Genomic DNA, 24,706 nt, shown 5'->3' with positions numbered 1-24,706 from the left:
TCTAATAGTCTCATTGCTCAATATGATCATATATATTGGTTTGATTTATACTTCTAATTGTACTTTTTGATAGGGAGTCATCTACTTAGGCATTATGTATTTGCATGCTCTCCGTCTTCCAGTGATCATGGTGTTATGGACATGTATGTAGTCGGGTATCTTGTATACACTCTTTGTTTTAAATTGTTTTTAATTTATTGTCACATAGGTGAGGGTTTGGAGCTATCTGCTGTAGCTACCGCTATCCCTGAACGCCCTGCCAGATTCTCAGCATCTCTAGTGTGGACACTCTGACGGCAAGGGACGCGCTGCACCTCCTGGATGTATTGGCGGTGCCATAGCAACAGGTGGAATGCAGGCCTGACTTCCGCCGCCTTGTGGAACGCATGGACCGGAAGCTCGGCTGCGAACAGCGAAAGCGCTCAGGGACGCGGATGCCGGCGGGAGCTGCTTGTGCACTTGTCGGTGAGGTATTAAGGGGGTACGTTTTCTCTGTGTTCTTGTTGTATCTGTTTGTGCTGTATGTATTCTTGAGAAAGGGGGTTGCACCCCGAAACGTTGAACTCAATACAGCTTTCTGCATTTATACATTCAAGCCTCTCAGCGGCGCGGCACTCAGCTTTTCAATACAAATGAATGATGCAGACAAAAGTCTGCTGATCAACGTTTCAATATATTTACATATTTTCGTCAGGATGTAAATATGTAAATATATTGAAACGTTGATCAGCAGACTTTTGTCCGCATCATTCATTTATATTGAAAAGCTGAGTGCCGCGCCGCCGAGACTGTATATGCATCAATTTAGCAAAGGCACCGGCGTATGTTGTTTCTTCTAACTATGGAGTGCCAGACCCCCGAGCATGCTATATATATATATATATATATATATATATCTATATCTATATATATATATATATATATGTATGTGTGTATATGGTAGTTCATTTGTATGTACAGTATGATTGGGATGAACTTGACAACTACTCGACCGGTTTTGATGAGGTTCTCACAGAAATGTTCTTTGAGAGCCTCCAAGTAACATAGGGGGTAATTCCAAGTTGTTCGCAGCAGGAAATTTTTTAGCAGTTGGGCAAAACCATGTGCACTGCAGGGGGGGCAGATATAACATTTGCAGAGAGAGTTAGATTTGGGTGGGTTATTTTGTTTCTGTGCAGGGTAAATACTGGCTGCTTTATTTTTACACTGCAATTTAGATTGCAGATTGATCTCACCACACCCAAATCTCTCTCTCTCTGCACATGTTATATCTGCCTCCCCTGCTGTGCACATGGTTTTGCCCAACTGCTAAAAAATGTCCTGCTGCGATCAACTTGGAATTACCCCCATAGGCCATAAGTCATCTTACTATCAAGTTAACTGGCTAATTAGGAAACAAAATAAAAAAACAGCATGAGGACATCTTGTGGCCAAAAAGTAGAATATCATTAGGCTACAAGGTAGAGACTGAGCAGTTATGGAGTAACATAGGCCATGAATCCTCTTGCTATCATGTTAATTGGCTACACATACACACACATATATATATACTTACATACATACATACATATATAAAATCGTTCATTTGTTTGATGGGGTTGGTACTGTTTCTTGAGATCCTCTGTGTAACTTAGTCTATGAATCATCTCGCTATCAATTAACTTGGCTAGTGAACAAAATATTAAATCATCCCTGTCCTCATGCCACAGAGTAGGTAATGCGCGGGGGGGGGGGGGGGGGTAAGAGCCACACATGTGTACTGGGGGGGGGGGGGTACAGAGGCACATGTGGGTTATGGGGCACATATTAATGGGGCACCCCTTGCCATTTCGGAAAGTGTTTATTTTATTTTATTCAAGTGCAGGGACACCGTGTGCAAAGGCGCTCACCGGTACCAGGGAGGGGGCGTCAGTCAGCGTCCTGTGGTGCAGTGTGCTGATGGCACTAATACCATTTGGCCATTGCCTGCATGTCCTTGACTGCAGTGCTGCCCCCCAGTACCGGCACTTGTCTTTGCACATGGGGCCTAATTCAGATCTGATCGCTGCTGTGTGTTCAGATCAGATCTGAACGCCGCATGCATATGCACCGTAAATTGCCGGCACGTCGGACGGCTACAATGGGCATCGGCGGTCAGCGACAGGATGGTGCGAAGGATCCATTCGCACGGACTTTCGCAAGGTGATTGACAGGAAGAGGCCGTTTGTGATGGCAACTGACTGTTTTCAGGGAGTGTCCGGAAAAATGCAGACGGGCTCAAGCGTTTTCAGGGAGGGTGTCTGACGTCAGCTTCGGCCTCGATCAGCAGGATTCAGTCGCACTGGAGAAGTAAGTCCTGGGCTGCGCAGAGACTGCACAAACTGATTTTTGTGCAGCTCTACAATACATGCGATCACACACTTGCACAGCGATTACTCATACGTCCGAGAGGATGCTGGGGTCCACTTCAGTACCATGGGGTATAGACAGTTCCGCAGGAGCCATGGGCACTTTAAGACTTTTCAAGGGTGTGAACTGGCTCCTCCCTCTATTCCCCTCCTCCTGACCTCAGTTTAGAAAATGTGCCCAGGCAGACTGGATGCACTCCAGGGGAGCTCTACTGAGTTTCTCTGAAAAGACTTATGTTAGGTTTTTTATTTTAAGGAAGAACTGCTGGCAACAGTCTCCCTGCTTCGTGGGACTTAAAGTGCAGAAGTAGGAACCAACTTCCTGAATAGTTTCATGGCTCTGCTCCTGGCTGACAGGACACCATTAGCTCCTGAAGGGAACTGAACGCTGGCTGCGGCTATGTTCTCACTCCCACAGCCCGCCGTCACCCCCCTTACAGAGCCAGAAGTCAGAAGACAGGTGAGTGTAAGAAGAATTCTTCAGACATCGTGATGGCTAAAAGGTACCGCGCAGCGGGCGGGAACGCTGCATGCCATGCTACCCACACATACACAGGCACTGCAGGGCGCGGAGGGGCGCCCTGTGCAGCATGAAACCTAGTAAAACTGGCAAATAAAGGGGCATAAGATGCTGAGGCACAGTCCTACCCCCGCCAGTATAAACAAATTACCTCATAAATGCTGAGGAGAAATGCGCCATTACGGTGGCGGGGCTTCCTCCTCAGTCAGCCAGCACACTGCTCAGCGCCATTTTCTCTCCTTCCAGGCTGCAGAGAAGAACGCTGGTCCTCCTCCACTGCTGAACCAAGTATCATGGTGTAAAACAGGGGGGGCACAGTGAAATTTGGTGCTATATATTATGTGATTACCATTATAAAAGCGCTGCATGTCAGTGGGCATTTTGTGTTTCACAGACAATTTATTACTGGCGCTGGGTTGTGAACTGGCAAATCCTATCTGTGTCCTTCTGACAGATTTTACTGTGGGTCTGTCTCCTATAAGCCCCGGAGTGTCTGTGGTGTGTTTGTGCACGTGTGTGACATGTCTGAGGCAGGGAGCTCTTCCCCTGAGGGAGACATTTTAGGGACACAGAGTTGTAATGTGGTGGCGCTGCCAGCACACCACGAGCCTGAATGGGTGAAAAGAATTACGTGATAGTGTGAATCATATCAGTAAGAGATTAGATAAGTCTGAGTCTCATGCAGAGAGCTGGAGAAAATCAGTAGAAGATGTGATTTTTCATAGTTCTGCCTTTTCATCCGCAGGCGACCCCTCTGGGTCACATAAGAGACCATTTGGACAAATAGTACATACTGATATCGACACGGACTCTGATTCCTGTGTCAACGATAGTGATTCCAGGGAGATAGATCCTAAATTGGCAAAAAGCATTCAATATATGATTGTTGCTATAAAGGATGTTTTGGAAGTTACGGAAGCCCCTCCTGTACCTCAGGAGAAGGCATATTTTTATAAAGAAAGAAAAATTAATGTAACTTTCCCTCTTTCTTATGAGCTTAATACTCTATTTGATGGAGTTTGGGTAAACCCTGAAAAGAAATTTCAGTTCCCAAAAGGATTCAGGTTGCTTATCCTTTCCCGGCAGAGGACAGGAAAAGATGGGAGTCACCCCCCGTATTAGACAGTGCCCTGTCAAGGTTAACTAAAAATGTGATTCTCCCTGCACCTGGGACGACTTCACTGAAGGAGCCGGCAGACCGCAAGTTGGAGACTACATTAAAATCTATTTATGTGGCCAATGGTATGTTGCTCAGGCCCACCATCGCTTGCGCGTGGGTGAGTAGGGCTATCGAAAAATGGTCAGATAACTTGTCATCAGAAATTGACTCGATAGATAGAGACGAGATACTCCTAACGTTAGGTCATATCAAAGACGCTGCTGCATACATGCTAGAAGCCATGAAAGATATTGGACTCTTGGGTTCAAAAGCCGCTACCATGGCAGTATCAGCTCGGAGGGCGTTGTGGATTCGCCAGTGGAATGCTGATGCAGATTCCAAAAGAAATATGGAGGCTCTCCCGTATAAAGGTGAGGCCTTGTTTGGAGATGGGCTGGATGCGTTAGTCTCTGCGGCTACCGCAGGTAAGTCGACATACTTGCCTTATGCTCCTGCACCGGCAAAAAAGACGCAGCACTCTCACATGCAGTCCTTTCGGCCCAACAAATACAAACAGGCCAAAGGTTCCCCCTTCTTTACAGGTAGAGGAAGGGGAAGAGGAAAGAAATCCGCAGCGTCTCCAGGATCGCAGGAACAGAAATCAACCCCTGCTTCTACCAAATCTGCAGCATGACGCTGGGGCTCCCTTGCGGGAGTCCGCTCGGGTGAGAGCACGTCTGAAACTTTTCAGTCAAATCTGGCTTCAGTCTGGCCTGGACCCATAGGTCTTACAATTAGTGTCCCATGGATACAAACTGGAGTTTCAAGACGTCCCCCCATGCTGATTTTTCAAATCGACCTTGCCAGCTTCTCTTCCAGACAGAGAAGTCATAACAGCTGCAATTCAAAAATTGTCAGGATCAAGTCATTGTCCTGGTACCCTTGTCACAGCAAGGAGGTTTTTATTCAAGCCTTTTCGGAGTTCCGAAGCCAGACTGCTCGGTCAGACCAATTTTAAACCTGAAAAATCTGAATCTCTACCTCAAAAGGTTCAAGTTCAAGATGGAATCTCTGAGGGCAGTGATTTCCAGACTGGAGGAAAGGGAATTCATGGTGTCAGTAGACATAAAAGGTGCTTACTTGCATGTTCCCATTTATCCTCCTCACCAAGCTTATCTGAGATTCGCAGTGCAGGATTGCCATTACCAGTTCCAGACGTTGCCGTTCGGGCTCTACACGGCACCGCGAGTATTCACCAAGGTGGTGGCAGAGATGATCGTCCTCCTTCGACAACAAGGAGTCAATATAATGCCTTACCTGGACGATCTCCTGATAAAAGCGAGATCCAGGGAATGGTTGGTGCAGAACATTGCACTCTCCATGTCAGTACTCCAACAACACGGTTGGATCATGAATTTTCCAAAGTCACAATTGGAACCGATGACAAGATTGTCCTTTCTGGGGATGATACTGGACACAGAAGTACAGAGAGTATTTCTTCCAGTAGAAAAGGCTCTGGGAATCCAGAGAATGGTCAAACAAATTTTGAAACCAACAAGAGTATCAATACATCAATGCATTCGGTTGTTGGGGAAAATGGTGGCGGCCTATGAGGCCATACAGTTTGGCCGATTCCATACCAGAGTATTCCAGTGGGACTTGTTGTACAAGTGGTCTGGATCCCACCTACACATGCACCGGAAGATAATCCTGTCCTCCAAAGCCAGGATTTCGCTCCTGTGGGGGCTACACAGTTCTCACCTACTAGACGCAGGTTCAGGATTCAGGACTGGGTCCTAGTAACCACGGATGCAAGTCTCCGAGGCTGGGGAGCAGTCACACAGGGGTAAAGCTTCCAAGGAAAATGGTCAAGTCAGGAAACCTGCCTTCACATAAACGTTCTGGAATTGAGAGCCATTTACAAGCGCCTTCTACAAGCGGTATATCTTCTTCAAGATCAACCCATGCAGATCCAGTTGGACAATCTAACAGCAGTCGCATACATAAACCGTCAAGGCGGAACGAAAAGCAGAGCGGCAAAGGCAGAGGTGACAAAGATCCTCCTCTGGGCAGAAAGGCATGCAAGAGCTCTGTCAGCAATTTTCATTCCAGGAGTGGACAACTGGGAAGCAGACTTCCTAAGCAGACACGATCTCCATCCAGGAGAATGGGGCCTCCACCAAGAAGTCTTCACAGAGGTGACAAGTCTTTGGGGAGTTCCTCAAGTAGACATGATGGCATCTCGTCTCAACAAGAAGCTTCAGAGATATTGTTCCAGGTCGAGAGACCCTCAAGCAATGGATGCACTGGTGACCCAGTGGGTGTTTCGGTCGGTATATGTTTTCCCTCCACTTCCACTGATACCGAAAGTTCTAAAAATCATAAGAAGAACAAGGGTTCAAGCAATCCTCATTGCCCCGAGACTGGCCAAGGAGGGCTTGGTATCCAGATCTTCAGGAGTTGCTTATAGAAGAACCTCTGCCTCTTCCTACTCGCGAGGACTGGCTGCAGCAGGGGCCGTGTGTGTATCAAGACTTACCGCGGCTACGTTTGATGGCATGGCTGTAGAGCGCCGGACCCTAGCCCGAAAGGGTATTCCCAAAGAAGTCATCCCCACTCTTATTCAGGCCAGGAAAGGAGTAATGTCAATGCATTACCACCGTATTTGGAGACAATATGTGTCTTGGTGTGAATCCAAGAAGGCTCCTACGGAGGAGTTTCAGTTGGGACGTTTTCTCTATTTTCTGCATGCTGGTGTGGATGCGGGCCTAAGATTGGGTTCAGTCAAGGTCCAGATTTCGGCCTTGTCAGTTTTCTTTCAAAAACAATTGACCGCCCTTCCAGAAGTTCAGACGTTCGTGAAAGGGGTGCTGCACATCCAGCCTCCATTTATGCCTCCGTGGCACCATGGGACCTTAATGTGGTGTTGCAGTTCCTTCAATCGGATTGGTTTGAACCTCTACAGGAGATGGAATTGAAGTTTCTCACTTGGAAAGTGGTGATGCTTTTGGCCTTGGCATCCGCAAGGCGGGTGTCTGAGTTGGGGGCCTTGTCTCACAAGAGCCCTTACCTGATCTTCCATGAAGATAGGGCAGAGTTGAGAACTCGCCAACAGTTTCTTCCAAAGGTGGTTTCGTCTTTCCATATGAACCAACCTATTGTGGTGCCAGTGGCTACTGACACTTTCACTGAGTCAGTCTCTTGATGTGGTCAGAGCTTTGAAAATTTATGTTGCAAGAACAGCTCGTATACGGAAAACAGAGGCTCTGTTTGTCCTGTATGCTCCCAACAAGATTGGGTGTCATGCTTCTAAATAGACTATTGCGCGCTGGATCAGAGGAACGATTCAGCACGCTCATTCCACGGCAGGATTGCCGATACCGGAATCGGTAAATGCCCATTCTACTAGAAAGGTGGGCTCATCCTGGGCGGCTGCCCGGGGGGTCTCGGCATTACAACTTTGCCGAGCAGCTACTTGGTCAGGGTCAAACACGTTTGCAATGTTCTACAAGTTTGACACCTTGCCGATGAGGACCTCAAGTTTGGTCAGTCGGTGCTGCAGGGTCATCCGCACTCTCCCGCCCGTACTGGAGCTTTGGTATAACCCTATGGTACTGAAGTGGACCCCAGCTTCCTCAAGGACTTATGAGAAAATAGGATTTTAATACCTACTGGTAAATCCTTTTCTCCTAGTCCGTAGAGATGCTGGGCACCCGACCCAGTGCGTACTTTACCTGCAGTAGTTACTTTATTGTAGTTACACAAGTGTTGTGTTACAATTATTTTCAGCATGTTGCTGCAAATGGTTCATAGACTTGCAAATGGGAGAAAACAGAAGGCTCTTGTGTGGGCACACTCATAGAAAGAAAGTAAATAATATAAAACAATTTTATAGAATACTTAAAACATAACTTTTATTAACATTATTACAATGCAAAATACCTTTCCCAAAGATCTATCAATGAAGATACAGATTTGAATATATGATAAAGTTAAAATTGTTCTGGTCTCTTTGTTGTAAAGAGTGTTTGGAAAGGTTGTAGACATAGATTAGTCATACCCCCATTTCCCCTGACCAGTACAGGATTTCTGTATTGATGGAACCAAAGGGTGGTCAAGACACAGTTATATATAGGAAAAAGCTCATAGGCTGTAGATAACTAGAGTGGTGATCAACAGTCACACCTCTAGAGATAATACACCTGAATTACATACAAATATCATAATTTGAGGCAAATTTCATAAAGGATTTATGGGCACCATGAAGTCAGTAAGAAAAACTACCGATCTTGTAAACACTGTGATAGAAGAATTGCAGGATAGAATTAGTGGTGATACTGCTGTTGGTGTGTTTTTATCACATAAGTGAGGAAAGATCCTGCTCTACAACACCAGGTATTCGCAGGCAGTCTCCTTTCCTGATACTGACCTGGCCCAACGCTGTTTAGCTTCCAAGATCAGACGAGATCGGGCGCTGACAGCGTGGTATGGTAGTAGAGAATTATGTGTACACCAATGAGAGTGCACCTATATAAGAAATAAGAAATTTCAAGAAAACAAAGAAGAAAGTAATAGGAACAAGAATAGTGAAAATATGTGGATCTGCTTTTCACGTTAGACCCGGTTCCAAAATTCCCACTATTGTGGTACAATGTTCCGGGAATCGTGAATGAGAGTCCACGAAAATGGTGATGATAGGATATATTGGTTGGAAAATGCGTATGTTTATGCTGTTCACTTTGACAGAATCAAACAGACCTCTTAGCTACTGCACACATTATGATTAATCCAAACTCTGTATGCCAGATGTAATGAGAAAAAAAGTCAGGTGGGAGATAGAAAAAATCACGAAATAAGAGCACAGTTGAGTCTATTATGGAATATAAATAATTAGAGCCTTTTGTATATGAATTTCACAGAGCACAATGCATAAAACATATACAGAAAAGTGAAGAGAATAATCCCTATAGAGAAAATACCGTTATCACAAAATTGCAAGTGTTTATAGAAGAAGAAGAGAAAAAATCATCAAATCATAGATACCAAACAAATATGATGAGTATGTAGTAAGTTAATGATAATTAGTAATGAAATCATTAATTTCTCCAGCTTGGCCTCAGTTAAGAGAAGTACTGAGTACTTGATTCATATGCTGTGGAGACCCCTCAATAACATTATAATACACATTAGAGATGACATGTGTGATAAAGGAGACACATTAATGTGAATCTCCTGGAGGTGTTACTATCTGTGGCAAGAAGCCACAAGATAGTGGGGGCTTACGGTTCACCGATAATTAGGAGAGCCAAGGAGACCGAGCAGGTGTAATAGGCTGATGCCAGGATGGAACTGTGTAGATGAGACCCCTTGCAGAAAACGCGTTTCACCCTTAGGCTTGTTCACTTCCGGGTTCACCAACTACCACCATTTGATAAATCCTGTGCCAGATCGCCCTTTGTCTTTCTGCAAATGGTTCATGCCTGTTGGCGTGTGTTATGTTGAATGCCATGTTGTGCATTGAGGTGTGAGCTGGTATGAATCTCACCGTTAAATTAAAAGTAAATCCTTTCCTCGAAATGTCCGTCTCCCTGGGCACAGTTCCTATACTGAGGTCTGGAGGAGGGGCATAGAGGGAGGAGCCAGTTCACACCCGTGAAAAGTCTTAAAGTGCCCATGGCTCCTGCGGAACCGTCTATATCCCATGGTACTGAAGTGGACCCCAGCATCCTCTACGGACTAGGAGAAAAGGATTTACCGGTAGGTATTAAAATCCTATTTTTACCCTCCCCCCTGTAGCCCCACCCCACTTCAATCCACCTATGTGTGTGTACTTTGTTGCCGCATTACTACCACCACACCCGAGAAAGACGAAGCGTGTACAGGTGAAACAAACCCAAGTCTATGTCTCTAATACTCCCAGTCGTATGGGCACTGTGTGAGTGTACTCCTTATGCGTCAGAAGTGTCCATGCGAACTCTAATAATTTTCATATCTTTTGTTAAAATATCAGTTTGCTAAAATAAATATTACTCCAATAAATAACTAGAAGCTATTAGGACAGAACTAGAAAAATGGAAAGGAAAATAAATTTATCATTAAATAACATTAATAATCACTCGGCATTATTGACTAAAATTAATAATCACTCGGCAATGACAGGTAGGCACTGCAAGTATATGTGTGTGTATATAGATATATGTATATATGTATGTATGTATGTATGTGTTTGTATGTATGTGTATATGTGTGTATATATATATATATATATACATACATACATACATGCATGCATGCATGCATGCATGCATGCATGCACACACACACACACACATAATTATACCATTTACACTGGATCAAATGTGTGCATATGTAGGGTTTACAATGAGTCGATGGCATCCTTTTGAAGGGCAGTCTATTTATCAAGTATTGTGACAGTACACTACTTAGCAAGCAAAGTTTAACCCATGCAAAAAAACATGGGAAAGCTTATGGAAGGTTATCAGATATCGGGATAATTATAACCGTAGCACAGCCCTATAGCTAGGACAATTGCACTACATCTGGAAAATTAATATTTTCAGGGCAGTTGGACACTTCTATGTTATACAGTATCTTCAGTATTTATTGAATGTAAACAGTTGTTTTCCGCTTCTTCTTTATTTCACTTAAAGCGTCTATTTTTTCCCCCCTGAGCAGAATAGAGGCGTCTCAGTCATCATTTTGCTTTTCTTTTTCAGTCTATGTCCATACATAGATAGCTCTTTCAACCTGTAGCTAAAATAGATGCTGTAAATATGGAGGGCTGTACATCACTTATCCTTGCTGTTATTCAAAATGAGATAATTCAAGATCATTCCTGACCTTCTGATGCTGAGGACTTTGACTTTAGTCCAGAGAAGGCTTCCAAGCCAAGTTTGACACAACTGCAGCATACAGATGTTAATGAAAATGTAGTTCTACCACAGCACAGGATACAGTCTTTGCTCTGTAATGTACTGTAAATCAGATAATAAAGAAGACTCTGTTCTTGATACCAAAGTCCCCCCCTTATGTCTTTTCCCTATCTTATACTTTTCTGTGTATTTTACACCTGGCTCCTTTACATAACCTTCCCAGCTGGCTTCTGCTTTTATCCTCCCACATAAAAAGGAAGAATCATCCTGTAATAAAAATAATGAGACCGATGTACTGTAGGTGTTGGACATTCACATTACTGAACCAATGAAAGTACAACCTGGTGAAGAAAAGCTGCTTTAATGACCAAACTCATAGTTGAGGAGGATGCTGTTGAATTACCTTGGGAGTCTGAGCCTGACTCTGAAAGCCCAAGAAAGTAAGAAAGAAAGAGGAGCAGTGCTGCAAATAATTGAAAGAAAAACAATATCTTAACTTTTCACTTGTAGTCTGCAATTTAACAACTTTATCCCAGCATAACATAACTCTACAAGATGAAATCAATGTACTTAAACAACAACTAAAACAAGTACTGTATAATCACATTGTCAAGAGAAGGATATCCAATATACAGGTGTGTCCTTTTGCATTGTTGCTCAGCATGCATGTTCTCGGCACTTTGTGCGCATACACTTTGCTTCCCATACTCTTTGCATTGCAGACTTACTGCGGTAACTACTATATATGAAAATGAGATTGTAAAAGATGTAAGAATGAATGAATAAATGGTAAACCAAACCGTAATCCAATACAATGAACAACTGAATACGCTAAAGACAGAGACAAGTTAGAGCATAAGAACCAAGGCAAGGAAAGACTAGAGACTGAACTGGAGTCAGTACGGTCATGTTAGAGCTTTGCTTTGCAGGGTCTTGAAAGAAAATCAGGCAATAAAGACAGACACTGAATGCAACATGCAAAGAGAACGTGATAAATGGTAGCTGTACAAGGACAAACTAACTCAGGAGCTGGCCAGCTAGCGGAAAAGCAATAACAACCTGTCCCGGCAGCTTACCATAGTGGAAACCAAGATAAACCACCTGGAGAATGAGCTTCACAGAACAGGATTATCTCTGCAAGAGAGAGCTCTCTTTTTAGAAAGGGAAATAATTACTATTATTATTATTATAATTAATGAGAATATGCAGCTCTGTCAGCAGCTATAAGATGTAAAAGATAAAGGCATCATCGAAGATTTAAGGAACCTAATCCAAAAAAGTGCATAAACAAGCAGCTTTGTGCCAGTGTGCACAAGAAGAGCTGAAGTTGAGATCACGACTGGGTATCCGCCTGATAGAGCTTGAAAGATTAAACTCTAGTTTAGCGGATCAGTGACAAATTGACCAGGAAATGAAGAGGAAAAATGAATTGCAAGGCACTGCTAAAAAGAAACCGAGTGTGACACTGGTGATCAGGATGCTTCTATCAGAAATCAGCTGGAGCATAGAATTGCAAATCTAGAATTTTAACTCCACATAATAAAGAACACACACACACACACACACACACAAATAAATTTAGGCCACCAAGGGCCTGAGTCATAGTTGTATACTAAAAGCATTGTGTCTGTGTCTTTAGATGCAGCAGCCAGTGGCGTATGTATAATGGGTGCAGTCTGCAGTGCACACTGGTCCCTGAGTCCAGCTGTGCCAACAACGCACACCCTGAACCCATTTTTTCAAATACTCACCGCTCCGGAGGCCCCAGTCGACGGCAGCACATCTCCACAAATCACTGTGAAAATGGTGTGGCTGCCATTTTTCCAGGGTTATGTGCATGCACAGTAAGAAAATCTCTGGGAAAATGTCCAATGTGCTATTTCTCCAAAGATCTGCACATGCGCAGTAGAGTCTGTGCCTCCTAGTGCTCAGACTCTACTGCGGTGCCTGGCTGCTGGTTATAGAGGAGGGAGCCCAGACAGAGGAGGCTCCTCTGTTAATACACCCCTGGCAGCAGTAATTATTTAATATACTATTACAGCAGCAGACATTTTTTGTAAATAGACTGACTACTTCAGTTATCCGTTGTTGCGTCCAAGGATGCAACATTGAATCATCCTGCGTTACCATGAGTCCTCTCAGTAACCCTCAAGTTACTCAGAATGACTGCTGCAGCTCCATAACTGAGGCCAGGAAATATGCGTTGGAAGACGTACACAATTGCATCACCACTCCAACAAAATGGAGATGCCCCCTCATCTTTCCAAAAACACTCCAGGCTACGGCTTGCAGGGCATTGTGACCGTAGCCACAGCACAATCGCTAGACAGGCCTACTGTGATCCGATGCATACCCAGTGTGTAAAAAAAAAAAAATATTGGCTAGTTACGAAAACAGTCAACTGTGCTTCCGTCCTTGAATTAGGCCCCAATACTCAGCTCAGCCAGAACTGAATAGATTTCAGAGACTTTTCTGCAAAAAGAAAAAAAATATATAAAATCTTTTGGCTTCAAAGCTGCAAAGAGCAAATAAAAGGCTTAGAGAAGGAAACTCCAAACTACCCAATGAGCAGCAATGGAGCAATTAATTTACATTTATTTTGGTATTTGCTAGTAGTTTTCAGAAATCAGCCATGAAAGATTTAAGCGAGGGTATACAAGTAGCGATTTTTACTTAATTTCTAAGCAATCTAACTAGATTGCTTAGAAATTAAGCACACATCGCTCCGTGTGTAGGGTCCCGTGCATCGCTAACGCCGGCTCTAGATTTAGCATGCATCACTTTGCTCACTTCACCGCTGGGTGAAGTGAGTGTGTGTGTTCTCCCCCCCCCCCCCTTCTCCCCCCCCTCCCCCCCCCCCCCTTGCTCAGCACACATCGCGCTGTGTGCTAAGCGGGTGGAGAGATGGGTGCTGAGCATTCTGTGATAGATCGCTCAGAACACATCTCCCCATGTGTGCCCCCCTTTAGTTGCTGATGTTGAGAAGAAGCTGGAAATAAATATCATTAAAGAGCTAGACCATCCAAATTCTGGTCCTGATTAAGATATTTTTTGCAAACCCGATGGTTTGTGTACATCTCCGATGGTGGGGGGACTGCGTATGCGCAGGATCTGTTCTACACATGTGCAGAATGGATCCTGCATGATCGCACACAGTGCAACCGAAGCCTGATTGACAAACTGCCGGCGTTCGGTGCTGGGCAGCATTCTCAAAAACGTTTTCTGAGAGTGCTGAGGCCTGGGTCTGCCTCCTTCGATGCAGATTTACTGCAGTTCCGGCAGTCATTCTGAGTAAGCTGATGCCATCATCGCGACCGATAGTCATGATAGTGATCTGATGCTGCGTCTTCGGACACAGCACTCAGATCGCAGATGCTGGCAAGCGTCATCTTTTTCCTACAGACTCCTCCTGTGACGTTTGCATTTTTACACATCGCTGCTCTGTCCATCTCTGAATCAGGCCGTCTGATCTGGATGTTCACTGTGATCTTAATTGCTGGTTCTCCGAGAAACCAAGACCTAATTTCCAGATCAAAACAACATCATCTAGAGATCTTAAGGAAGAACTACAAGATTTAAACACCAGTGAAACAATTTGAAATTGTTTACATGAAACATGTTTAATATTATATGAAGTACTAGCTGAATACCCATGCTTCATTACAGAATTTCAAGTAATTCCTTGCGTGTAACTTTAATTTTAAAGGACTACCTGGTAAACTAAATTTTTAGTATTTCCTTCAGGCTGGAGAATGGCCAGGCTGTCAGAGGAGCTGACTCTGGAACAACCAGCCATAGGAGAAGCAGTCACTCCTCAGATCCACAGCAGCCACCTTCAAACTCTGTCCCTGAGCTTGATCATGACGTACCAGACCTTTACTGGGAACTGCAGCCGTTTGAACTGGAAATGGTAGTCTGATGGGATCAAAGGAATTCTTGGGCGGATGCTAAAGAAGCCCCTAACAATTCGCCAATTTAAAATGATACAAAAATCGATAGATTGTAGGTAAAAGAATCGTTAAAAAATTACTGTTTTTAAACCTAGTTCTTTCTTAATAAGACAATTAAGCCGTGTGACTTAAGAAAGTACTTATTCAATTGTGGGATCCAACAAATACAAAAACACTCGCACTTCTAAAATTCACCACAAGGACAGTTATATGACTATGAAATGTTTAATTCATTTTTGGAATAAGAAAAGGATATTTGACATTGGACCTTTATTTTTATACATTCATACCCCTTATATTTAAATGAGAATATTAAAGGTTACGTTTTAATATAACTAATCATATCAATACAATATTATTGGAACTAAAAAAGTGCTCCAAAAAGGGAATCTTCTATTTTGGCAACTGCCAATAGTGGGTTTTTTTTGTTTTTTGTTTTTGCGAGGTATAATTTGTTGGAGCACCTCCAGCCTCAAAACAGTAAAATCCTTATATACGATAGGAAAGATGCTATATGGCTGGTTATATAGCATGCAAAAGGAATAAATTATTTATTCGGTTTCGGTGCAGGATATATATAACGCTACTGTAAGATATATGTAAATATGTTAACATTTTTCCATTCATGTACTTTTTACACATAATAACAGAAAATATTTAATCATCTTGAGGGGTCATACCATCTTGTGGTCCAGGATGTCGTCCCCAGTGCTCTGCCACAGGCACAGAGAAATGATGGACATTTCAAATATTTTGTGGGATCACAATTTCTGATCTCCTCAGACATCTCTCTTCTCTCTCTGGTTCTATAGCTAACCTCTCTGGAAGCGGCCGGAAGAGGAAATCGACCCCGATTTAAATTGAAAATAGCAAGAATGGTAAAAAGAAAGCCAAGGAAAATGTCCAAATAGATACAAGCTGAATGCCATGGTTTTGAGAGACAATGGGCTCCATGGAAGAAATTGAGAGCGAAATCAGCTGGAAGACCCGTAAGATCCTCAAATATGGCACTACAAGGGTCAGCACACCGTCCAACTACTGACCCTATCCATGCCTTCCAGAACAGAGAGACACAAAATTGTAGTTACATATAAACGACCCCCAACTCACACTGTGATCGAGATGGGTCAGACCTAGTCCCATAGGACCCGGCTGGCCACCTGATGTAAGTATGGGTGTGGCGGGCAGGGCGAGAGCAGTAAAGGGGTAGATGTGTTGCACTTAGAGCGGGGTATGGAGCTGCCAAAAGAGGCGGTGGGATAGACTGAAGTGACTCTTTACTGGTGTGTTTAAAAACCTTGATCTCAAAGAACCTACAATAGAATCTCTTACATTAAAGACTTCTGGTCATCCACTTTACTGCCAAAAGAAAATGGTGGATACCTTCCATGATTTTAACATCAAACTATATGATCCTCATGAGACTACTCCCCAACGATTGGCTTTGCGTGCTTCCCAAATGGTGGAGGGAAAGATGTCTGGGTATATCTTATGTTATCTATATGTTATGTTCTTTAAACTCCGTGTTCGCTTTGTCAAGCTCCTGTTTTACAGGCTCCTGGTTACTGTCGATATCATCCACTTGTTCTGAGTCCGTACAGGACCCCTAGGATGCAAGCTCTGTCTTTAGGTCCTGCATTACTGCTCGCATTTAAGATTGGATGGGGGACTTAATCAAGTCTATCAGTTCATTGATGGAACAGATGGTTCCAGAGGGAATGAGGCCCTCCCATTCTGAGGTGAACCAACAGTCTGTTGTTGACAGATATGAAATGTTGGCATTGAACATGCTTATATCGAATGTCGACGGAGGGTTAGTTTTAGGCTGTGGCACCAGAGAGTTGGGTTATGGGAGAAGAGGGTTGGGTTTAGGGCATAGGGGGAGGGTTAGGGCTTTATGTTGGTGAAACTCACCACTGAAGGAATAGTGGAAATCACCGCCAGCTAACCGCTAGACCCTGAAAACACAGCTGGAGTCACCGAACTTTCAAGTCAGGTAAGTCACCATTGGACCACCAAGAACATTTTGTGGAAATTCTAATCATGTTGAAATTTGATCAGTGTCAACATGATGAATGTAAAAGTGTTCAGTGTCGATATGCTGCATGTCAACATTCTCATGTCAACTTTATTGGGGAGATGTAATAGGATTCAGTATGATATCGTGGTTGTTGGTACCGACACCGGCATCCCGACATCAAAGATCCCGTCATCGGAGGGGGTAAGTATTTTTAGGGCTAACCCTTGGGAGGTGGCAGCTAGGGCTAACCCCTCCCCCGCAGTGCCTAATCCTAACCCCCTTTAGTGGCTAACCCTAACCACTACCCACCCCCACTTCCGTGCACTAACCCTAAAAGTTACCCCGATACTTTTGGATGGTGGCTGTCGGTTTTCCAACATCGCTCTCCCAAGTGCTGTCGGGTTGCATCCCATGTACTAAGCCTTGGAGAGTGATAAAGTGGAGAGAGCTAAATTAGCAGCCAATTAGCTCTTGTCACGTTACAGGCTGTGTTTAAAAAGAAAATAAAGACAGGACTGGTCACTACTTTATCTCTCCAAGGCTTAGTACATCTGCCCCCAAGAAAATATACAAAATATACTGAACCCCCGTTAGTAAAATCACTTGTGGAAGGCGTCAGAGTCACAAATTCCAAGGTGATGAAAATGTTTATCACCAGGCCATTGCATTATATAGATTACTCAGGAAGGTAGATGTGAGCCATGAAGCTTGGCTAGTACAATAAAATAAACAAGTCTAATTTATCTCTGCCTGTTGTAATTATTTGTGTGTAGTGAGGCACTTCAAGAAAAGAAGCCTGGAAAACTTAAATAATGTGGGATTGCTGAAGTGTGTCCTGGTTTCCGATTTTTTAATCGTATTAGCATGTGCTTCCAAAGATATTTCCAACTGACTTCTCAGGAGCTCAAATTAGTCCTATTTAAATATTACACAAGGTTAGAATTTCCTTCGGTGCTGTATCTATCTTCCCTTCATTTTATCTTTGCCACACTGTGCTGACTTTATGTATTTTATATGCAAATGCCTGGAAAACTTGCACCCATCCAGATTTCTTTAAGGTCATACACTTGTGTCTGCAATGTGTTTCCAGCTCAGCTTCATTTGTTTTGGTTTTTGATTGAAATTTGTCTGCCAGCATTTAGTAGAACATTGAGTATTCATTCCTGCAGAAATGAGTATAGGTTACGGTCCTTCAAAATCATTTATAATCATAATTTCCTTTTTGTGTTTAGGAACAGCTTAATGCTTATAAATGTTTTGTCTAAGGATATTGCTATAAACCAGACTGAATATTACAAATAGAGGATGGAAATGCAGAGCCATCGTAGGCACGTAACACTTTTATATTGTTATTTTTTAGTCTAATTAAAATGTAATTTTATTTTCCCATTAACATAATTTGTTCCTGCAATTGTAATTAACATAATAGATTTTCGTGACAAACATTATTGCCGGGTGCCAGTCTGGATATGAAGGGTAATATATAGTAGATATGAGGATATTATGATCCCTGATTAGTTCTGGTAATCAAAGACAGTGTCACTACATGGGGATGTAGTTAATCCTCGGTCAGGCGCAGCTGGCCTGACAGGCGCCGCAAAGCTTTTCTCGCTCCCCTCTTCACCCTAAGGGGGCGCAGGGGCCTGTCCCTCCTAGTACCTTCCTATCTCTAGGTGCTGTTCGAAAGCCCGCTAGTCCATTTTCCCGCTGCCTGCATGGAGTGCAGTAGTGTCCCTCCTGGACTCTCAGGCACACTGCGCCCAAACTCCTCCGGCTTTTGAAGGGTCGTTTTTCCTTTTATTTTCATCTATTAATTGTTTATTTTGCTTTGAAAATTACAAAGGTTGTGGATATTTTGTGGAAATATATAGGTTTTTCCAGGGTAGCCCCTCAGGCAACTGCGCCCAAACTTATACTCATGTTCGTGTTTTCTGTTTTCTGTTTCAGATTTTCTGCTGAAATGTCCCATAAAACCTACGATTTCTTTCTGTGTACGTACTAATGAAGGTCACTGATCACTTTAAGAGCATTAGAATTGAGTTAATTAGGTGCTAATGATGATTCTCTAACAGGCGCCTGTGCGCCTGAACCTGGGAATCCCAGAGGTGCGCCTGATGGAGGGTTAATATACCGCAGGGGTTCTCAAACTCGGTCCTCTGGACCCCACACAGTGCATGTTTTGCAGGTCTCCTCACAGAATCGCAAGTGAAATAATTAGCTCCACCTGTGGACCTTTTAAAATGTGTCAGTGAGTAATTAATACACCTGTGCACCTGCTAGGTTACCTGCAAAACATGCACTGTGTGGGCTCCCGAGGACCGAGTTTGAGAACCTCTGATATACCGGCTATCGGTCCTCTTATACCGCTGATGCCAGGTATCTTATATATTTTCACAGCCTGCTGTGGCGTTCATAGAGCTTATTTATGCTTCTTTGACCATGTTGCCTACTGAACAATTATAACAGACACTACTTCTGCACATGTTTTTAAAGTGGCAGCATGTTTGTAATGGGTGTGGATCATAGGGTCGACAGTCATTAGGTCGACCACTATTGGTCGACAGTGACTAGGTCTACACCTGAAATAGGTTGACACAGTCATAAGGTCGGGATGGAAAAAGGTCAACATGAGGTTTTTAAAAAAAAAAAATTGGTGTTTTCTTCGTAAAGTGATGGGGAACCCCAATTAATACACCGTGTCCCATCACACGGCTCGATTCGCTCGCCATGCTTCGGGCAAGATGCCTCGCTCCACTACCGCTGCACAGGGCACAGGTTACTATTCCCAATCGTAGTCCACGTGGATCGTAAAGTATGTAAAAGTTTAAAAAATAAAAAGTGAAAAACCTGTCGACCTATAATGTAGATCATGTCGACCAATAGTGGTCGACCTAATGAGTGTCGACCTAACGACCGGATACCGTTTATAATGTATACAATTTCTATGATGTTTGGACATTTTATATATCCAATTAGGCAACAAATTGTTATTTTAGAAGGATATTGATGTTTCTCGCTTTTGTGTCAATATATCCAATACGTTTTAACTTATTCCTCTCTAATAGGCCCTACACACTGGCCGATATCAGTCAAAGATATGAACGATCTCGTTCATAAATGAACTAGATACCGTTCATATCTTTGAGTGTGGAGGCTCCAGCGATTAACTATGCGCGGCCCCGTGCTCGTTCATCGCTGGTCCCCCGTCGGCTGTACATGCAGGCCAATATGGACGATCTCGTCCATATTTGCCTGCACTTCAGTGCAGCCGGGTGACGGGGGGAGTGAAGAAACTTCACTTTCCCCGTCACTGCCCCTCCGCCGCCGGGTCACCCGTCGGCCGTATCCGCTGTCGGTCAGCTCGGCGGCGGATCGGCCAATGTGTAGGGCCCATAAGAGGTTTTTTTATGCATTATTGCAATTTGTTTGATACATTTATGGATATTGACAGCTTCTGGGTAGTCAGTGGTTTATATATTAGGTGTTATTGCAAGCACAGACACATACACTATTTTCAGTCTTTGTGCAGTCAGCTGGGCTCCCTTTGTTGTCAGCTGCTGCAAATAACACTGGCCAGCATCTATTTATAAGCGCACCTGGTATTTTGTTCTTTGTAATCCTAGTAGGACCCTGATAACAAAATGAAAAAGTCTATGCCTGAAAAAGAAAGCATGTGTGGACTATAGTTTTATTGTCAATTTGACATTTACAATACATAGATACAATTCATTCTTTGTGTCCTATTTAATTTTTTGTAAATCTTGTTTATAGCACATGTATTAAAATTAGATATAGGGGCACCTATACTAAACGTTTTATCTAATAGCAGTTACAGTCATTACAAATGTACAGCTGTGTCCTGAAATCACGCTACATAGCCCCATTTTATATGCCAGGGACTTTTTAACTTAGCTCTGTCATGCAACCTTAAATTAAAATATGTATCTTAATGCATACAGCCTAACATGACCATTCCAGGAGGGAATAATGCTGGGCATACACTATACAATTATCTGGCAAATTATCTGCCATTATCTGGCTGGTTGGAAAGAAAATCTGGTAATGGATGAGAACAAATGACCACTTGCTCCCAAACACTGGAAAACCAGACAAATACTGTTGTTCATACAAATTGGTTAAATCTGTGATTTTACCAATTTCTGCAGCGGGGTACACTGTGTTCCACAGGGAATACATTGGGGTGTAGCGTTGGATCTTGATCCAGAGGCACCAACAGGCTAAAGCTTTGACTGTTCCCAGGATGCATTGCATGGCCTTCTCTATACCCGCCTCCTGACACTGGAGGTCTGTTTGTAAGTTGGTGCCTGTGCATCAGAGCAGGTCACTTAACGGGGGGGCTAGGCAGCCCTGAAATGAGCTTTTAGAAGACTTCAAGGGCTGCAGCACTTTTTATGTCATTGTGACATACTGTGCTGCGGCTCCATCACCTCCCCAGCAGCGCTGCATACTCCCGCTGGCCGAGTTCCCGGGTACTTGCGGCCGAGTTCCCAGGCACACCACCGCAGACACTCTTCTGGATCGTGTGGCTGCTTCATAGGGAGAAGGTAAGAGGGTCCCCCAGGCGGGTCCCGCCACTAAATCGCGATCCGGTCGCGGTCCCAGCCACTGGCGTGGACACTGTGTCAGTACAGAGACCCCACTATATCCACCAGGGCAGGGAGCACAGGTCGGATTGTGTAAAAAAACATTTTCATAACGCTCCACGGTACCCGGTGGTGAGGACCAGCATAGAGGATAAAGCGCTGACCTGTAGCTCCTCCCCCAGCCCCGGGCGCCATCTACTGCTGGTGTTCCTGCCGAGTTGCTTATCACTCTCCCTCACTCCCTGACTGAGATTTCGGCGCCATCTTCTCAAGTAGCTGCATCTGGTCTCCGGGACTGCAGGGCAAAGTCTCCTCTGTAAATCTGCCTGCCTCATCAGCGCTGTGATTTTACAGTCACTTAAGTATTCTACATGTCATTCTAAAGTCAGTGTTAGCTAAGAACAAGTGTCGCTCCACCAGAATATTTGCTACAAGTGTTCTGATATATATATCCAGTCTCTGGCTATGCATTGTTTTATATATATATATATATATATATATATATATATATATATATTTACTAGTCCAGTGCAGTTTTATTGTGTCTCTAAAATGATTTCTGCATTGTCATTGTGACTGTTTGTGCCTGCATCTGCTGTACACTTTCAGTGTATCACAGCTATAGCTATCACTGTATTCTGTACCCTGGGAGGCTAGGTGCGTCAGGGTCAAATATATAGTGCTGCGCAGTAGGGTGCATCAAACGCCCCATGAATTTTTAAAAGTAAGAAAAATTATTTGTCCCCATGCTACATTTTTTAAAATTGTTAAGGATATATTGCATACAAATTTTGAAGAATCTGAGATGATATTTATGTGGCCCACCATGCCCCTGAAGATTAAAGATTTCTATTTATTTTAAGTGCAATAACACTTGTTTTAACTTCTCTGTTACAAAAACTTAAAACACTTTAGTAGGTTAATGATAAAGTGATTTATTCATTGTTAACATCTAAACAAAGAGATATAAGCAGAATTAGTGACGGAACAGTGAACAACATGTTACAGTTGGCTTATTACAAAGTTGAAACTCTCTTATTGCTGGCCGCTGGGCTGACATAAGTTTGGTCTCTCTTTGCGATCATCTTCAACTACTTGGAGTACATTTTGATAGTGCTCTTCCTTCTTAACCGATGATAAGAAGTCTGAACTAAGCTTGACACCACGTTCAGCACAATCATTGACAACATTCAATGCTTGAATATTGGTTTGTGAATTCTGATAAGCATCAGATTCTTTCCATTCACCAATGTCTTTCGTAAGAAAATCACTGTTTAGCTGAAGAATGTTAAACATAAACCATGAATCTATTTCTGATGTGACAAATCTGAAAAAGAAATAATGATTTGATTAATGTTTTGTGATTTGGATGGGAACAGCTACGATAGGCCCATATGAGGCTTCATGCTGTTCCCTTTCTTTGTTATGTTCTTATGTTCTTAAATCAATGTAAGACACGCATTCATGGCACACATACAAAAGTTGGCTTCGTTTTGCTAAAGTAAGTTGTTTTGTATAATACAATACATGTGCTTTAGTACCAAGATACAGACAATTTTTGGGTGTGGAGGTGGACCACCTAAGTCAAATCGTACATCCAAAAGAATTTGCACAGTTGTTTCTATGCTAAAAAGGAACATTTTAAGAATAGGGACAGCAAGCATTCCGAAATGCCGGGGCGTTTGATGCACCCTACTGCGCAGTATATACTGTTAACTGTATTTTACTGCGCTCTTCAGTCACCTCATACCGCATTTATTATCTGTTTATGTTCTGTATTTACTGTCACATAAATAAGGAAGTGTTTTGCAGGTATTGTATTTGTCTGGCTATATTGTACTGTTACGCTCTATGGCTACATTCACTATAATGTCTTCCACAAAGGGTAGGAAACCCGTGGGCGCTCCTGCATCATACAGTGCTCGCGCCAAGGATTTGCCTGAGGGGGAAGTTTTAACTGATGGTTTGTGTACTGGGTGCCATACATCTCCAAGTCAGCCCACAGCCCCATAGCCAATCAGGAGCCACCTTGAGCAGTGTCCTCAAGTATGCCGAATACGCTTGTGACATGTCTTACGCCCCCTTTGGGACCTCCTGTGCCGTTGCAGCCACATATTGTCCCTGTAATTAATCTGCCCTGGGCGTACACTCTGTCTACCCAGATACAACAATTAAATCAATCTTTGGTTAGACAAAAGTCTACCCCATTTCCCTCTGGGGTCAAGGGGTCATCTAAGCGGGCCACTTCCTCCTCACAATCCACTAATATTTCAGATAATTCTTCTGATGAGGATGGGGAATATACTGATTTGTCAGACACTGATACAGTTTATTTTGACAAGGAGTCTACAACTCAGGTTGATGTTCCTGGCCTAGTGGAGGCTATTAAGCTGATTCTACAAATTGATGATGAGGTAGATCCCACTACTGCGTCTAAGAAACCTGATAAGTTCAAACGTCAGAAGGTTGTTAAAGTAGTCTTATCACATTCTGACCATTTAAAAGACATACGTCAGGAACCCTGGTCTTCTCCAGGAAAGAAATTCTCCTGGTCTTAAGAAGATGCTAGCTCGTTATCCTATCCCTGCGGAGCTGAGTAACAAGTGGGAAAATCAACCGCCGGTGGACTCTCATGTCACCCGTCTTGTGGTGTCATCTATTCTGCCTGTCACCACTGTCACCTCACTGAAGGAACCAACAGATAAGCGTGTGGAGGGATTCCTGAAGTCTATTTACTCCCTTACAGGTGCTGTTCATAGACCCAATATAGCAGCCTCTTGGGCCACAAAAGGAATTGAAGCATGGGTTCAGGCATTAGAGGAAGAGCTGTCTCAGGATATTTCTGACACTGCCAGACAATATCTGTCTCATATTACCACCGCCTCCCACTATATTCAGGAGGCGTCCTCTGAGGCAGGTGTAATGGCAGCCAAGGCGTCCACTACGTCTATACTGGCTCGCTGAATTATGTGTTTGAGGTCCTGGAAGATGGACCTGGACTCCAAAAAGACCTTGGACGTTCTCCCTTTTATGGGAGACATCCTATTTGGGGGAGGTCTGAATAAGATTGTGACGGACTTGGCGACTGCTAAGACTGCGTTTCTCCCAAGTACTAAACCTTCTGCACCGATGACAAAGAGTACCACTTTTCGTTCCTTTCGACCTCCCGGGAAAGCAAAGGGTCAGGCGTACCGGAGACATGCTCGTGCTTCCAAAACCACTATGCCCAAACC

At 43.5% G+C, this 24,706-nt stretch overlaps 1 protein-coding gene and 1 pseudogene across 6 annotated transcripts in view; one reads left to right on the top strand and one right to left on the bottom strand.

Annotated features, from left to right (window-relative positions):
- ERICH1 (glutamate rich 1) overlaps nt 1-24,706 on the top strand; it is a 254,498-nt gene that overhangs the window by 146,867 nt on the left and 82,925 nt on the right. The gene's annotated exons all lie outside the window — the stretch shown is intronic.
- On the bottom strand, nt 8,387-8,505 carry LOC134912074 (5S ribosomal RNA; annotated as a pseudogene).

This window comes from Pseudophryne corroboree, chromosome 4, assembly GCF_028390025.1.
Source record: "Pseudophryne corroboree isolate aPseCor3 chromosome 4, aPseCor3.hap2, whole genome shotgun sequence".
In the NCBI taxonomy this organism is placed as follows: Eukaryota; Metazoa; Chordata; class Amphibia; order Anura; family Myobatrachidae; genus Pseudophryne; species Pseudophryne corroboree.
Note: the sequence above shows the minus strand (reverse complement) of the source record. Positions and strands in the feature narration are given on the sequence as shown.